This window comes from Temnothorax longispinosus, chromosome 11 (genome assembly GCF_030848805.1).
Source record: "Temnothorax longispinosus isolate EJ_2023e chromosome 11, Tlon_JGU_v1, whole genome shotgun sequence".
NCBI lineage: Eukaryota > Metazoa > Arthropoda > Insecta > Hymenoptera > Formicidae > Temnothorax > Temnothorax longispinosus.
Genome location: NC_092368.1, coordinates 8,465,537 through 8,483,684, shown reverse-complemented (window position 1 = coordinate 8,483,684; position 18,148 = coordinate 8,465,537). Strand labels below are relative to the sequence as shown.

At 38.9% G+C, this 18,148-nt stretch overlaps 1 long non-coding RNA gene across 1 annotated transcript; it reads right to left on the bottom strand.

Moving 5' to 3' along the window:
- Positions 1–5,109: 5,109 nt before the first annotated feature.
- Positions 5,110–16,609, bottom strand: LOC139821949 (uncharacterized). The gene is made up of 2 exons (XR_011734397.1): positions 14,999–16,609; positions 5,110–5,532 (listed from the first exon to the last, which is right to left on the bottom strand). It is a non-coding gene; the product is annotated as an uncharacterized lncRNA (long non-coding RNA).
- Positions 16,610–18,148: the final 1,539 nt, after the last annotated feature.

The following is an 18,148-nucleotide window of genomic DNA, read 5'->3' as shown; positions in this document are numbered from 1 at the left end:
CCTTAGATTTAAAAAGCGGCTATTGGCAGGTGAAGCTTCGTCCTCAGGATAGGGAGAAAACGGCCTTCTCTATAGGAATGGCTTATGGCAGTTTACTGTAATGCCATTTGGATTATGTAATGCTCCTGCTACTTTTGAGCGATTGATGGAGCAGGTTCTTCGTGAGATATTGAATAAGATCTGTATGGTTTATTTGGATGATGTCGTCATCTATAGTAAAACTTTCGAGGGAATGCTGGCAAATTTAAGGGAAGTATTTCTTCGTTTACGGGGTGCAAATTTAAAACTCAATCCAAAAAAATGTACTTTCTTCGGGAGAGAAGTGAAATACTTAGGCTATGTCGTTTCAGAAAAAGGAATCTCCACTGATTCGGAGAAAATTAAGACCGTTCAAGAGTGGCCTATTCCTCAAAATAAGAAGCAAGTGCGAAGCTTCTTGGGACTCTGCTCTTATTATAGGAAATTTGTGAAGGAATTTTCTCTTATTGCTAAGCCATTATTTTCTTTAACTGAGAATCTTAGAAAATTTGTGTGGGATGGGCGTTGTCAGGAAGCTTTTGAGAAGCTTAAACAAAACTTAATTTCTCCTCCTATTTTAGCATTCCCAATAGAAAAAGGGGAATTTATTCTTGATACTGACGCTTCAAATCATGGCTTGGGCGCGGTACTTTCTCAGATTCAGGATGGTAGGGAGAGGGTCTTAGCTTATTATAGTCGGGTTTTGAGCAACTCTAAAAGGAACTATTGCGTAACTCGTCGGGAGCTGTTAGCTTTGGTGAAGGCTTTGAAGACCTTCCATCACTATTTATATGGACGTGAATTCTCGGTTAGAACGGATCATATTTCGTTACGCTGGTTGATGTCTTTTAAGAATCTAGAAGGGCAGTTAGCACGTTGGATGGAACGCCTACAACAATTTAATTTCGTAGTCAAGCACCGAGCAGGAAAGGTGCACGCAAACGCTGACGCGTTGTCTAGGCGTCCATGTGCGGAAGGAAACTGCAGATATTGTGATAAAGTGGAGATGGGGGAAGAAAGTATTGTAAGGGGAGATGTTAGAAGAATAATCTTCAAAGAAATTGAATCTGCGGACTGGAAAAGAATGCAATTGGAGGACCCTTCAATTGTAGGAATTTATCGTGGAAAAGAGGAGAATTGGCGACCTCTTCGTCAAGAAATAGCTCAGAGAGATTCGACTGCTAAGGACTATTGGCTCCAATGGGATTCCCTGGTGATTAAAGACGGGATTTTGTGTAGGAAATGGGAGTCTCCAAATTTATGTTCCGTTGTTTTTCAAACTATAGTTCCTCGAGGAATAATTTCGCGAATTTTAGAAGAAGCTCATGATTCTTCCACAGGTGGCCATTTTGGTGTCAATAAGACCTTAGAGAAGATCCGGAAACATTTTTATTGGGCTTTCTGTAAGCAGGATGTCGAACATTGGTGTAGGACTTGTAAAGTTTGCGTTTTAAAGAGAGGGCCATCTGATAAAAGAAAGTCTTCTATGCAAATTTACAATGTCAGTGCGCCTTTCGAAAGAATTCAAATGGATGTTTTTGGTCCCCTTCCAACTTCTTCTTCGGGAAATAAATATTTGTTGGTGGTTGCGGACTGTTTCACGAAATGGGTGGAAGCTTTTCGCTTGGAAATATTAGGGCTAAAACGATTGCGGAAGTTTTCTTGAGTCAAGTGGTTTCTAGATACGGCATTCCTTCGGAATTACATACTGACCAAGGAAGAATCGATTATTCTTGGAACTAACTCAGTTATTGGGAATTAAAAAAACAAGAACTCAACATCAGACGTTGTTAAATTATCTGGCAAAGTTTGTTGCTGAAAATCAACGAGATTGGGATCGTTAGATTCCATTAGGGTTGTTGGCGTATAGGTCTTCTAAACACTGAAACTACTGGTTTTACTCCTTCTGAATTGCATTTAGGTCGGGAGTTAAGATTACCCTTGGATCTACTTCGCGGACATCCTCCTGGTTCTGAGACTATTCCTTCGGAAAGAGAATATTTCCGTCACTTAAAAGGAAAAATGGATCTTATTCATAACATTGTATGTCAACGTATGGAAATTAAGTCTCAAAAAGCCAAGGCGTTTTATGATCGGAAGGATAGACAATTATGCTATGAGCCTGGGCAAGAAGTCTGGTTATTTAATCCTCGAAGAAAAATAGGAATAACTCCTAAATTACAAAGTAATTGGGAAGGTCCTTTTGAAGTCGTTAAAAGAATAAATGATGTAGTTTATTGCATTCGTAGGTCTAAACGGCATAAGAACAAAGTCGTTCATTTAGATAGATTAGCTACTTTTTATGAGAAGTAATTCCTTTCGAATCACGAATGCGGCTTATAATTAAGTAGAGGATAAATTTATTTATTTATTTAAAATTTCGAGGTCTAGCAGCGCCAAATTTTTTTTACAAAAAAAATTTATGTATTTTAATAAAATATTTTTATTTTGTACTGTTACCTCTGTAATTCTTTGTGAAAAAATACACATGTAAACTTTGTATTTAAATATTTTGTATTCCTTTGTTAAATTTAAATACAATTTTTTAATCTTATAAAATTGTTATCATACATTCTTTTCTAATTGACACAAGGTAAAGATTTTTCAAAGTGGTGCAACAATTATTTTTTGAGGCAATATATATGTTCTTTCTGTAATTGGCGCTGTAGGGGAGAGTGGGCACCCTTGAACCACGTTTTTTCAAATCACATTAAAAATGATTTTTAATAACTTTATTATAATGTAAATGAGACTATTCGATGTTTAATATAATAAACTTTGTTTGTAAATGATTTAAGAAGTAAATTTTCAGAAATATTTTGCAAAAATAATGATATTTCGAAATGCTGCGTTTTTCACAGTGGACCAAAAGCGTGGGGTCAATTGAGCCATAGTGTAGGGTACACTGTGACATGTAATGTGAAAGGTAGGGTATTCTGTGACACGTAGAAGAGATCTAATTGAAAACTGAAAACAAAGCCTCACAGCGACTCGATTACATGTAATCTGTAACTAAAGGGTGAAAAAAAGAGAAAATAAGCGTAGTTCTGTAAGCGTGGAACAGAAGACCCCATCAACCTGCGTCACATTGGACCCCACTAAACATCGATATAACCTCACTTTAGGAGAAATCAACGAATATTGCCTCATAGCGACTCGATTACATGTGATCTGTAACTAAAGGGTGAAAAAAAGAGAAAATAAAAGTGTGGAGATGATTATATTGATGGAAATTATTTCATTTTATAGGAAAAAGTGTAGTTCTGTAAGCGTGGCACATTGGACCCCACTGAACATTGATATTATTTATCGTAAATATTTCAGATACAATACAATTAAACGTTTTTGTGCGCACTTTGGTATTGAACCTAGATCCCGACGAACGTCTTATGAATTTTTTTTAACTGTAGAATCCTTAGAAATCCATACACATATCAAAAAGTTATGACAAGTAAAAATTTACTTTGCAATGCTCCAATTACATATCTGCCTTTAACTAAAGTATATATATGCTTATTTCGTATATATGCTTATTTCGGCATAATTTTTTGATGGAAGTTATATGTTTTGAAAACGAAAGTTTTCATACCCACCGTCACTATTTTGCAGAACGTTAATACAGAAAACTCGCACTGTCACATTGGACCCCGTGGCTCAAGGGAGCCCACTCTCCCCTAATTTAAAGAAATATCATTTCTTTTTTGTAATTGTAATAGATCACTTAAAGCGCGACTCTTCTTTTTGATAAGGTAACATAATTTTGTGATGTGTATCACTTGGGTTATAATTTTTCGGAAATAAAGATACTACTGCATAGATTTTTTCAAGATTTTTCGAGATATAAAGATTACATCTACCACTTTTGTTACTTAGGTTTTTTCGAGGTATAATACTACCACTTTCTTTTTTTTTCGAGGTAGTAACATATACGTGTACTTCGCGCCTTTTTTTACCTTTTTTAAAAAAAAAGTAATTTTGTACGGATATATAATAACAGCTAGAGACGTTACGTAGGATTTTTTCGATACATTGATTTTTGGCAAAATAGTACACTTATGAAAAAAAAGTTTAAAATTTCGAGAAAAAAAAATTGTCACATAATTGTTTATAAAAAGAATACTATGCAATATAAAAAAAAATCCTACGTACGTCTCTAGATGTTATTATATATAATCGAAAAAATTTTGGTTTTTTGTTCCTGGTCAAAAATTGCATGAGTTACATTTCCGGCCGTGGAAAAAAAGGCATCGACGGAGAAATGCTGTGCAGCCGCCATTTTTTTATTAATTGATATGAAAAAAATAATTTTTTTGTAATTCATTAGTAATATAATAAAACCCATTTTACAGAATTTCGATTGATCCCTTTATTGCGTTAAAAAGAATTCCCGAAATATGCCTATTTTTTCTTGCTCTAGAGTGGCCTAATCCTTTAATTTCCGCAAATTTTGAGATATCAAGCAGATTTTTTTTTTATTTTTCAGAAATATTTTAAATGCAATATTGCGTTTGATATGTTACAGAAATATCATTCGTGCAATTCAAACATAATATTACTTTTATAATGTTTCAGAAATATTGCATCTGCTACATATTTTTGCAATATTACAGAAACTTACAAATATTGTAAACAACTTTCTGAAAGATTTCAGAAATATTGTTAATACAATATTATAAAATACATGATGCAGGTACATTTCTGAAATATTTCAGATGCACAGTTAGAAATGAAATGTTAACGAAATATTTCTGCACCATTTCCGAATATTTCAATATTTCAGCAACATAACATGCCGAGTGGGACATATGTGTCTGGTATATTTATAGTCAAGGTCGGTAAATGGACGCGGCGTCAGCGTCGCATAATTGCCATTTTTGCCTCAGTCACTGACACTGAGGCTCAGTGAATATCACGGTCTTCTACTCAGGTCTGGAAACTCGCACCATTTGATGGTGGTGAGGGTATCTCGCTAAACAAGAAGCCTTTTTCGGTAGTTCGCTCCGTCTCCGCACTAGTCGTGTCGATCGGAGGATCGTCGACGCACATGCGTACTTGTCCGTTGTGACATGGTTTGAATGGCTGGTGACATGGTTTAAATTTTTAACTTGTTTTATTGATTGGACGATTTCGACAATTTCCTTTGAGGTACAAATTTCTTTTTGAGTTTTTGATTTTCCTGGTACGTAAATTGGCGCATCTTCAACCTTACATAGTAACAGAGTGCATAAAAGAAAATCTCCGAGGCATAATCTTTACACGGGAATGTAAAATTATAATTAGAGAGAACCTCTTCGATTGTTAGATCGAAGACTTCGGACGATTTGGCATGCTTCGCGAAACACTCTTCGACGTAACGAATCAAATTAAAAAATTTGAGGTTCGAGTGAATTAATCTTCCTCGAGATCGCAGGTTTAAGGATAGACTAAGGATAGGATAGGAGGCTTAAGGATAGCCTCGGAGCAACTAAATAAGACAAAACTTAAATCGGCGAAGGACTTGCTTGCACAGATATCCTGAAATATCCCATAAAATAATATATTAAATGAGTATCTCAGCGAGAACAACATATAGCGTTTACAAAACATTAAATCAATATAATTGTTTTGCAAATGCTTGAAATCATTTTCGCTGAGAATTGAGAGAACCGTTCTGAAAAATGTCCCATCGGAATATAAATGTTGAAGCCTGCATTAAAGAGATTAATAAGCGATGGCAAAGATTTAAGCGATTGATATTAAACTGCATACTAAAAGATGTTAGTCGAAGCGATGAAGCGTAATTACCTTGTCACCCACTAATATTGCTTGCCTGTGATGTTTTTGAGATAACGTTTTGAAGATATAATAGAAAATAGAAACCTGTGACGTAATAGATGATGCAGTCAAGTGCAGGGGAAAGGGAATAATCGTGATCGCGTTGAATAATATCATCCGCCTCCCAGTCTTTGTTGCGAATAATTTCATCTAACTTCTCTTTTAGACACTGCCGACGCTCGACGAGACTCGAAGACTTACTGCCATAAATATCCTTCAGCTCGCTTAGAGAAATCAAGACTTTCGGCGAGGTCAGATCGTTGTGTGTACAATTGCTTGCTTTCGGCGGTTTGATGACACAATATACTGACAGTATTTTGTACAACTGGAGAAACGTTGAACAGTCTGGATGTTCGTTACTTCCGGCAGCTTGACGTACCGTTTCAAAAAATTTCTAACAAAAGAATATCCGAATTTCAAATAGACAACATTCTGCCGTTACACATTATTTCGGCAGATTCAAATAATCGTTTTCCGCGAAGCTACCTCGAGATTGTCTTGATTTACTTTGCCAGTGAGTAAATATTTAAAGCCGCAATTATCGATTAAGTAACGGCAAAAATCCATCGTTGATTATAAAGACAGTCGCAGTCCTTGAGCTGTTCCAGGAGTTAAAAATTTGCAGCCGAGATTTCACCCTTTCGCATAGCTCGCTCCCAATCGTTCAATAAATCCAATGACAAATTTAAAACTTAGAAATGACACAGTAGGTTGTTCATCATCAGATGTACCAATTAATAAACAAGATAGTTGCTATTAAAAAGTGGAATAACATATAAGTACTGAATTCAGTTATAAACCTTGAAGTCATCGTTGTCCGGGACGAGACCTTGATTAGGAATATTTCGATTGAAAGCGTCGAACATGTCGTTTATCTTTTTACAGAACTTACCCGTTTCTTCATAGCCTCGGAGTGCCTCAGGGTAATAGCGCGAGAAAAATTGGAAGCCATTAGTCATGGAATTGCTGAAAATCTGTTCAGCATCATTAGATTTGACGCGGATTTAATAATTTGGCCGAAGCTTCGTTTTAGCATGCAACTGAACAAGTCGCTTTACTCATACTTGTGTGGCAAGGCGGACTCGCATCTTCGCTGTGTTATCGAGTTGTATATGTCGCATTGAGAGTTTGGGACAGGCTCGAGCATGCCCTAACTGCTGGCTGTCCAAGTTAAACAACTGTACGAAGTACTTCCAGGCAATATAATTACTTTCGCCACTCAACTATAATAAATGTATGAAAATATTTATTATGACCAAGATTCAAAATGAAAAGTACAAAAACTCTATCGTAATGATTTGTTATTGTGATACCAACTTTCAAACGGCCCTTCCCGTACAGTCGATTCCGAATACACTTAATCACGTGTGGCACATCCGAAAACACAAAAACTTGTCGATCGTCGTCGTTTGGATGAGTGAACCACGTTTTTGTGTAATCCAACGTGTACTTTGAACACCCAGGAGCGACTGCATATTTTTTTATTAGTCGAGGCTCCATCCGAAATAATGCCATGAATTTTGGCTCTGCAATTTTCTATATATGTTATCGCTTTGATCACGATTTTCGCAAGCTCCTCACCGTTCACTTAGTTTTTCGCGGCAAACACGGCAATTGCCCTTACGGAAAGAAACTACAGCGGATTACAGAAAATTATATTACAGGAACTACATAAAAGTATTACACGAAATTACAGACTGAAGTATTGTAATATACTGTAATATTTTCGTACTATACGCTCGGATTACAGGAAAATATTACAGGAAAATAGCCTGTATTCTGTCATTTAGTGGCTCCTGCTTGATTTTAGAGGATTTTCCTTTGAAATACGGTCTCAAGAAGATATTTTAAAATCTAGAGGAATATCCTCTAACCATGAGACACTAGACTTAAGATTGCAGTCCTCTTAATACTAGAGGACACTGATTTCCGATATTCCCCCGGCATAAAAAAAAATTATTTTTTTCGAAATTTTATTACTATTTTATAACTAAATTTGTTTCTTAAGATGCAGTCTATGATTATAAATATTTTCTTGTATTTGAAAAACACACTTACCTTGGTGGGATTCGAACTCGGGACCTCTGGATCGTGAGCCAACTGCCTTACGGGGTAGACTACTTCTTAATTTGATGTAAGTGTTATATATAGTCTACATATGTCATAACCAGCGCAAATATATAATTTTTCAAAAATCATCTTAAGAAACAAATTTCCCCACTTATCAGTAGAATATTTTTTTTTTGTGAATATCTTGCCGATATTACAGGATAATAATAGCCTGTAATATCACTGTGGAATTATAAGAAAATAATCTGTAGTGTATAATATATAATATATATAAGAAAAATATATGTTTATATGATGTCAAAATGGCGAATACCCTGTATACACACTGATACTTTATATTTTTTATATTTATTTACTTATAAAATATAAAAATAAAAAATAATAAAATGTGGTTAAAAAGTGATACATTAAATCTAATAAATTTCAAACAATATTTATAGAAATAATTTATATACAGCTGCATTAAAGTAAAAATATACTATATATGGAGGGGTAAAAACCATAGTGGTGTAACTCAAATTTTTAAAAATCTTTTCTCGTGTGCATAGATGCAATCTGTACAATATATAAATTGCATCTATGCACACGAGAAAATATATTTAAAAATTTGACTTACACCACTGTTGTTTTTACCCCTCCATATATGATGAGACTCGCTATTTCAAATTTCATGGATTACTGGTAGCATTACGTTTAATACACGCGTGTAGTAGTGTATTACACATTTTGTAGATTACATGTGTAGTCTACTACACAAGTCACTTACCATACGTGTAGTATATTACACATATAATGGATTACACGTGTAGTCTACTACACAAATCACTTACCACACGTGTAGTATATTACACATATAGTGGATTACACGTGTAGTGGATTTCACACTTCATGATTAGACATGTATTCCATATTACAGGAATTTCACGCACTAAAGGAATTACAGCGTGTAATAACTACAGATTATTGTGTTCCTTTCTGTGATAACTACAGGGGGTCCTGTAGTAACTACACAAGTGTAATATTTACTGGCTGTAGTTTCTTTCCATAAGGGTGGTTGGGAATAATTATCAGCTAACGGTTGGAACATGATTGTCAAACCGTGATTTGCCTGTTCATTGATATCTTGCGATTTTAATCTGTCATCTCCGAAATCGGTGAGGCCCCGAGTAAGTCAGATCTTTTGAGCAAACCGTTATCGATTTGCGAAGATTTATTTTATCAAGGGCCAACACGCCGTGGCGTTGCATTGGATTTTTGGCTGAGAGATGCTTACTGTTAGGGATATCGCAAATCCTCGTACTCGATGTCGATGTCCGTATCGATATATCGATACGCCATCACGCGTTATCGACACGCGGTGGCGTATACCGTCTACCACCTCAAGTGATCCATGTTCTTATCAAAAGACGTTACGTTATCTCTCTACGCTCTATCGTCGCGGACGCGGACACGAACTGCTCTGTATCGAATCGTTTCGTCATAACCACTTTATGTAAATCGTATTATTCTAATAAACTCAAGAGTTACATTCGGCTTTACATCCATCTCGTTTTCTCGGTCGTTACCTATCCACGCATTGCTCGAACAGGTTATGGGCCCAGAGCCACAACGAAAAAGTGAAGAAATACTTTTTCATATCTGAATTCGCTGAATCCACGCGAAAGTTTCTTTGTTATTTCCGGGCGTGATACGTCGTGAACGCGATATATCAACCGTGACGCGTCGTAAGTAAACCATCGTCGTTAAAGTACGTTCCGCGAGCAAATAGACGATGGCACAGACAAATACGATAAACTCTACGCGATTGGAAACACTGACCAAGGACAACTATGATACTTGGGTGATACAAGTGGAAGCGTTACTCATCAAAAACTAGTGATAACTAGTGCTACGTGAGTGGCGAGAGGCCTTGCCCGAAATCTCGTGGCGATGCCGACGACGCGGCAACTCGAACAGCCATCGCAGCGTAGGAGAACCAGGATCGCAAGGCAAAATCCGACTTAATTCTAGCTATAAATCTCTCTGAGTTGAAACAGGTACGTGGTTGCAAAACGTCAAAAGATGTGCGGGATAAATTAAAATCCATATACGACTCGAAAGGTCCCGCGCGCAAAGCAACGTTGCTCAAACGCCTTATTCAAACAAAAATGTCGGAAGGCGGGGACGTTAAGACACACATCGCTCAGTTTTTCGATGCCGTCGACAAGCTAGAATCCATGGACGTTCAGATCAACGGAGATCTTCTCTCGATCATGCTTCTCTATAGCCTACCTAGCAGTTTCGAGAACTTTAGATGCGCGATAGAATCTCGCAACGCGCTGTCAAACGCTGAGCAATTAAAGATAAAGCGAGTAGAGGAATACGAAGCGCGAAACCAAGTCACCGTCGACGAATCAGGCGCGATGCTCGCTCACGGTAGACGCAACCCGAATTCGAAATCCGGCAAGAATAACGCATCGACGTCACATAACGATAAGAACGCGAAAGCACCTTTTCGTCCTAAATACAAATGCTCTTTCTGTAAGATTACCGGCCACAAATACGCTGACTGCCGTAAAAGGAAGACGCAAGAAGCCGAAAAAGCAAACAATACGGAAGTGGAAAGTTTCTTCGCGGAAATCGCTCAATATTCGTCACCCGAGCCCGCCAGGAGCACAGACGCAAGTCAATGGTGTCTCGACAGTGGGTGCACTTCTCATCTGTGCAAGGACGCTCAAATGCTGACAAACTCGATACCCACACGAAGCGACATCAGGTTAGCCAATAACGCAACAAGCACGGTAGATGCAAAAGGGAACGTAAAGCTCCTCACGAGCGTTAATAATAAAACTAAAAGGATTCGACTGGAAAATACGCTGCATGTTCCAGATCTGAGAACCAACTTATTATCTGTGGACAAAGGATATCAAGTCGTATTCGGCTCAAACCGAGCATCCGTAAAGGACATCAAAGGAAATATTAAGCTCACCGCTGAACGTCAAGGTGACTTATATATTCTGAAAGGATCCGGCGAACAAGCTAATACAGTCTCGCAGAAGAAATACTCTGATACCGAAATCTGGCATCGACGCCTCGGCCATCTTAACTTAAGAGACTTACTACTAATGTCGAAAACTCAAGCGGCATTCGATTTCAAGCTAAAGGATAACTCCGAGGTTTCGAACTGCGAAATATGCATCACACAGAAACTAACAAGTTTTCCATTCTCAACTCAACTTAACAGATCACAGCACCGCCTCGACATCATTTATTCTGATCTCTGCGGACCAATGCGAGTAAATTCAACGGGAGGCGCGCGCTACTTCATGACGCTCATCGACGATCATACAAGATGGTGTCAAGTCTATTTTCTGAAGAGCAAGGATAAAACAACAAACAAATTCATCGACTTCAAGAACTTCGTCAAAAATCAGACAGGTCTCAAGGTGAAAGCCTTTCATTCAGACAACAGAAAGGAGTTTTGCAACTCCACCATGGATCGTATATTAAAAGATTCCGGAATTCAACGACGCCTAACCATTCCGCATACTCCCGAGCAGAACGGGGTTGCCGAACGGAAGAACAGAACGCTGATTAAAACCGCTCGTTGCCTGTTGGCACAATCAGGACTCCCGACGCAATTTTGGGGAGAAGCTATCAACACTGCGAATTACATACGGAATCGCTGCATCACTAAGAGTTTGGATGGATGTACTCCTTACGAACTATGGAAAGGCGAAAAGCCCGACATAAGTCATTTCATCTTTGATCGTTTGGATGTAAGGTACACGTTCTGAATAAGAATCCGAATAAGGGAAAATTCGAGCCCAGAACCATCGAAGGCATTTTTGTCGGTTGCGCAGACACTTCCAAGGGTTACCGCATCTGGATCCCGAAGGACCGAAAAGTCATTGTCGCAAGGGATGTAAAATTCCTGGATGGATTCGACACAAATAACAATTACGAAGACTTTATAAGTAATGAAACGACAAATGGTCGGACAAAGCTTCTCGATGACGATGATGACTCACTTCAAAACCTAGGGATAGACATCGCAAACAATGATGAAATGATCCATCGTCAAGCACCCGAAGATCCAGGAGATGCTGATATCACGGCTGAAGACGAGGATGAGGAAGATGATCCGCCACCGCCTGCAAATGAAGATGGCCCCGTCAACGAAGATCAACCGCTTGCACGAGGTCCTGGACGTCCACGGAAGATTCATACCGGGAAACCTGGTCGACCAGCCAAGCAGTACCACATGAAAGGACCGGTTTTACAACAAAGTCGGCCCGCGGCTGTTAAGGAAAATCCCGAAGAAAAGAATATGGCCGAAGATCTAGAATGGTTCGACGCGCAATTTACCATGGCTGCTTCTAAAATATCTCTTTCTCAGGCTGTTTCAGGTCCAGACCGTGATGAATGGCGAGACGCTGTGTATGCCGAGATTAAGTCTCTTGTAAGCAACGACACCTGGACACTCGTTGACAGACCCAATGGCGAAAAGGTGAACGGCTGCCGAACCGTGCTGAGGAACAAATACAAGGCAAACGGAGAGCTAGAACGAAGAAAGGCCCGCGTAGTTGCAAGGGGATTCTCACAACGTCCTGGCGTCGATTTCCACGACACATTCGCCCCAGTTGCAAGACTCAGTTCGTTGAGGGCGCTTATGGCTGCGTCCGTGGAGCAAGGCATGCAAATCTCCCAAATTGACGTCGCTACTGCCTATCTAAATGGTATAATGGACACACTTGTTTATATGAAGACGCCGGAGATGCTACAGAAGATGCTTGAGAGGATAGTCGCAACCGAATACGACGCTGTTCTAATCGAAAAAGCTAAAAAGATGTTGTATGCGCTTAAGAAGGGTAACAAGGTATGCAAGCTCAAGAAGGCAATATACGGCCTTCGTCAGGCAGATCGTCAATGGAACGAACGACTCGACAAAGCTCTCAGGAAACTTGGGTTGACTCCAACACATGCCGACCCGTGCGTGTACTACGACAAGGAGAAACGAACACTGGTATTGGTCTACGTGGACGATATCATCATAGCTTCTCGCGATGAAACCCACATCATTCACTTGAAAGAAGAACTTGCCAAGGTCTTCGTAATCAAGGATCTCGGATACCCCAAATATTGTCTCGGGATTGAAATATCTCGGATCAATAACGGGATACATCTATCTCAAGCTGGATACATCCGTGACGTTCTAGACAAATTCGGTATGACAGATTGTAAGCCAGTAAAGACACCTCTGGATGCTAATGTCAAGCTGCATGATGCTGTCGAAGACACGGACATAGACGAATCAAAACTACCCTATCGCGAACTTATAGGTTCGCTGATGTATTTGGCGCAGGGAACTCGCCCTGATATTGCTCACGCAGTGAGCGCACTAAGCCAATGGTGCACCTTTTTTAAACGGATACACTGGACATCTGCTACGAGGGTACTCAGGTACCTCAAGGGCACCATCACTCACGGATTATACTACACGAAACGTGGGAAGTCCCTTATCGGATACACGGATGCTGATTGGGGCAACTGCGACCTGGATCGCAGATCATATACTGGATCTGTATTCCTACTAGCCAACGCTGCTATATCGTGGGAGTCGCGAAAGCAAAGGACCGTGGCTTTCTCATCCACCGAAGCGGAGTATACCGCCCTTAGCGATGCTGCAAGGGAAGCTATTTATTTATCTAAACTTCTTTCAGAAATTGGCTTACCATCACTCGGGAAGGTGACACTTCATAATGACAACCAAGGTGCTGCGAAGCTGGCTGTCAACCCGGTCTTCCATTCCAGGTCAAAACACATTGACATTAGATGTCATTTTATCAGACAGGCCCTGACGGATCACCGGATCAACCTCGTCTATACACCTACTGAGGACATGGTCGCCGACGTTCTTACCAAGGCCCTACCGAGCAGCAAACATTCGTTCTGTACCAACGGACTTGGGATAAAGGACATCGCTGTCTTACGCACTCAAATTTGAGGGAGGGTGTTAGGGATATCGCAAATCCTCGTACTCGATGTCGATGTCCGTATCGATATATCGATACGCTATCACGCGTTATCGACACGCGGTGGCGTATACCGTCTACCGCCTCAAGTGATCCATGTTCTTCTCAAAAGACGTTACGTTATCTCTCTACGCTCGATCGTCGCGGACGCGGACGCGAACTGCTCTGTATCGAATCGTTTCGTCATAACCACTTTATGTAAATCGTATTATTCTAATAAACTCAAGAGTTACATTCGGCTTTACATCCGTCTCGTTTTCTCGGTCGTTACCTATCCACGCATAGCTCGAACACTTACTAATCAACTTTGCGAAATTTACGTCAAAACCGCATTTCGTATCGATGATCGAGTAGTATTTTCGAATGGTTCGTGTGCATGGCAGAGGAATAATATCGTTGTTCCGTAAAAACTGATAATACGACGGTGAGCGCCGCGGATATTCATTAGCATGCATTGCATAAGCCAATCTTCGGAGTATCGTCGACCTGTTTTTATCGTTTTGGCGGCAACAAAAATTTCTTTAATCGCGATTCTTTGTTTATCTGGAATATTAAACTTTAGGCACTTTTCCTCGATTCAAGATTCCATTTTTAGGGTTGCAACTTCTACTTGCGCTTCATTCAACGCATTCGTTAATACTTTCATTCGCAACTTTGCGCGGTTGTTCAAACGTTTTTGTGTCTGCAGCTTTTTCTTTAATAATTTCAATTTAATTCGATCATCAACGACTCGTGAAATACGTTTGGACTTTACGTTTTTTGAGGCTCGATGTTCCCATTGCCATACAAGGCTTTTGAATCTTTTGCAGCTATCACATTTGTTTCTTTTTACTATTAGGCTGCTGCAGTCGTTGTGGTGCCACGAATGAGTATAATCTGTAAATGCTTCCGCGGTTTTTACGAACGTAGTATTTACAGATCCGAGGCCAGTGCATACGCGCATTCTTTCAAATTTGGCTAGAATAGTTGGTAGCTCGGATACGTCATTCAGGATGTTCGGTAACGGTGCTTCGTTAGCCTGTAATTCTTTCCCGTGAACGTAATACTGCATGCAACCGCTCCAATCCGCGATGACAATATACTTTTTAACTGCCAAGTTTTTTTTGTCGTTTTCCATCAACGTCTTTATTTGACAGAGTATAATTTCTATTCCGAGCTTTACAGGTGCTTGACTGATGCTCCATGTTGGCGGCAAAGTAATTACGCTTTTTTCATCGCTGATATCTGTATGCAATAAGACTCCGTAAAAATAAAATACATTGAAAAATATTGAAAAACGGACGAATAACAACTTTTTAAAATAACACTCACTGGAAACAGTCGAAACTCGTAGTTTACAAACAGTTGATGCCGGCGACGACTTCTTGACATTGAGAGCATTGATTTCTTGGTTTGCACTTTCGAACCTTCGATGTTTGAAGCAAGACCATGCTCCATTTTAGAGTCCTTGCTTGTTCCATCCATCGCAAATGCTCTTGGCATTGATACGCATAGCTGTTGCAATTCTATTGTTGCGTCGAGGATCATCTGAGCTATGTGCTATCATCTCATCATGTGCTATCACCTCGCAACTAGTAATTGCAACTTCCTGTTCCTGCTGTGATGAATCCAGGTCTATCAACGCCTCATTTTCTGTTTCATTTTAAAGGATCGACTTGTCAAATTCACTTACAATAATAATTGGAGCATTAATTCAAGCGGAAAATTGAGACCTATATATTTAGATGAAATCGGTGAATAAAAAAATACCTTCCGTGAGGAATATTGTCGGAACTGCATCGGAAGTTAGGCGAGGTTTTTGATACGCAATCTGCATCAGAACACGTATGCAATTAGTATTCGCAAATGCCGACTACTCATCAGTGAGAAGCTGGCCATCTGCATCGCGTCTCACGTACTTTCTCACAATGCAACTGGCATCGAAATGTCTGCACACAAATTGCGTTGCCTTTAATCCCGGGATCGCAGCTCTCCATTTATCGCGCACTATCTCGTTCACCGGGACTTTAAAGAGTGAACGCTTGAGATTCAAACTCTTCGAGTTTTTGTTGCACTTTGGCACCGCACACAGCTTGACCATAGTTGTCACTATCATGCAAAGTTGATCACAACTAGTTTATTTACAAACTATTACATATATTCCCGTGTAAGAGCCACCGCACAAGACTCTCGTATGATCACGTAGCGTAACGTAACGTGAGCCAACGCGCAAGAAACGTATTGGTTACGGCCGTTACGGCGTTATACGTTTTTTGTGCGTTGATCTACGTTACCATGCGAGAGTTTATGCGGAGGCTCTAATCGATATGTTTCTTGTGCGTTGGCTCACGTTACGTTACGCTACAAGATCATACAAGAGTCTTGTGCGGTGGCTCTAATACTCCCGCACGTTCACGAAGATTGAACGTATCCCGTCATTACGAAACTCTGATCCTTTTCAACATGCGCCTCTATCGGTAGATTCAAGAACTACTCATTTCATCGTCGAAAAACGGGACACCCCCCCACCATTGGAGTTTCCAGACCTGAGTAGAAGACCATGGTGAATATGTATGGCCCTTATGAAAAAAAACACCCTAAATGACACACAAAAAACACCCCAAAAAACCATCCCAAAAAAACACCAAAAAATAATAGCGTAATTTCGGATACCCAAATAGCGTTTACATAATTTGAGCGTTAACGCCAAGAAAATTTTCGGTGTCATTTTTGGTGTTTTTCTTGGCGTTAACGCTCAAATGGTGTAAACGCCATTTGGGTATCCGAAATTACGCTATTATTTTTTAAAGTATTATTTTTTTAGGTGTTATTTACGGTGTTTTTTTCGTAAGGGAATATTTTTAATACTTTTTTAATATTTATTTTTTATTCATTATACATTGTACAATTCATTGTAAAAGAAATATTTTTTTAACATTTATTAAATATTTATTTTACATTAATTATTTGTTTGAACTAATGTTTTAGACGCTCGACAGCACACGGATGTGCCTTCGCTTTGGTGTGCGTTGGCAGCATGTGGAGGGGATGCGCTGCTAGCGCATGCCCAGGGGTCATTATCTGTTCGTCGTCAGTGCTGTTAACGGTGTCGGCGCATCTTCTACACGATACAAAAAACCTGCGCAACGACGCTTATCGAATCGACAGTTATCGATATTAGGTAGGAACGGAATATAGGCCCAGCGCATCTCCTCCACATGCTGCCAACGCACACCACAAAGCGAAGGGCGAAGGCATATCTGGTGTCGCACATATGTGTCTGGTATATTTATAGTCAAGGTCGGTAAATGGACGCGGCGTCAGCGTGGCATGATCGCCATTTTTGCCTCAGTGAATGGCCCTTACAAAAAAAAACACCCTAAATAACACCCAAAAAAACACTAAAAAATAATAGCGTAATTTTGTATACTCAAATGGCGTTTACACCATTTGAACGTTAACGCCAAGAAAATTTTTGGTGTCATTTTTTGTGTTTTTTTCGTAAGGGATCATCTGCTACTTAAGTATATATATATTATATATATATATATATATATATATATATATATTTAAGTAGTATATATATATACTATATATATATATATATATATATATATATATATATATATCTGGATGTACAGACCTGGAATCTGATGTATATACAAAATGTATTGGCAGATTTGAGGACAATGTAAAAACTACAAATACTACAAAATTACTGCATATAATAGTGTGATGACTCATAAATATAGTTTGTTTTTATACAGGGTAAACAAAATAAAGCGTTATAAATTTTTATCTGCAAAAATATTGTTTGTAGAAAAAAATGTTTTATACAAAAGTTGTAGAGTTTTGAGTAACGCATTACACAGTTAAGTTAGTATGACCTTGAAAAGTATTGTCAAGGTCTCGTAAAGATCACCTTGAACTTTATAAATTAAAACTCTTATTTTTTATCGCATATTCTTTTAGCTCTTGTCGAGACGTTTTCAAACACTACAATAAAGTTCTTTTTTGTTAACAATTTCCTGAGATAATTTAAATTTTGTCATGATATTGTTAATATAAAATACTTAATATCTACTATTAATATAAAGTAATTTAATCTAAAATAATATAAAATGAATGTCTTATAAAATATTCACTTTTCAATGGACTTTACCTGCCCATACAGCACACTTTTCCAAAAGCTGACATAAGATGTCTAAAAGACGTCTTTTATACATCCTTTAGACATCCTACTAAAGGATGAC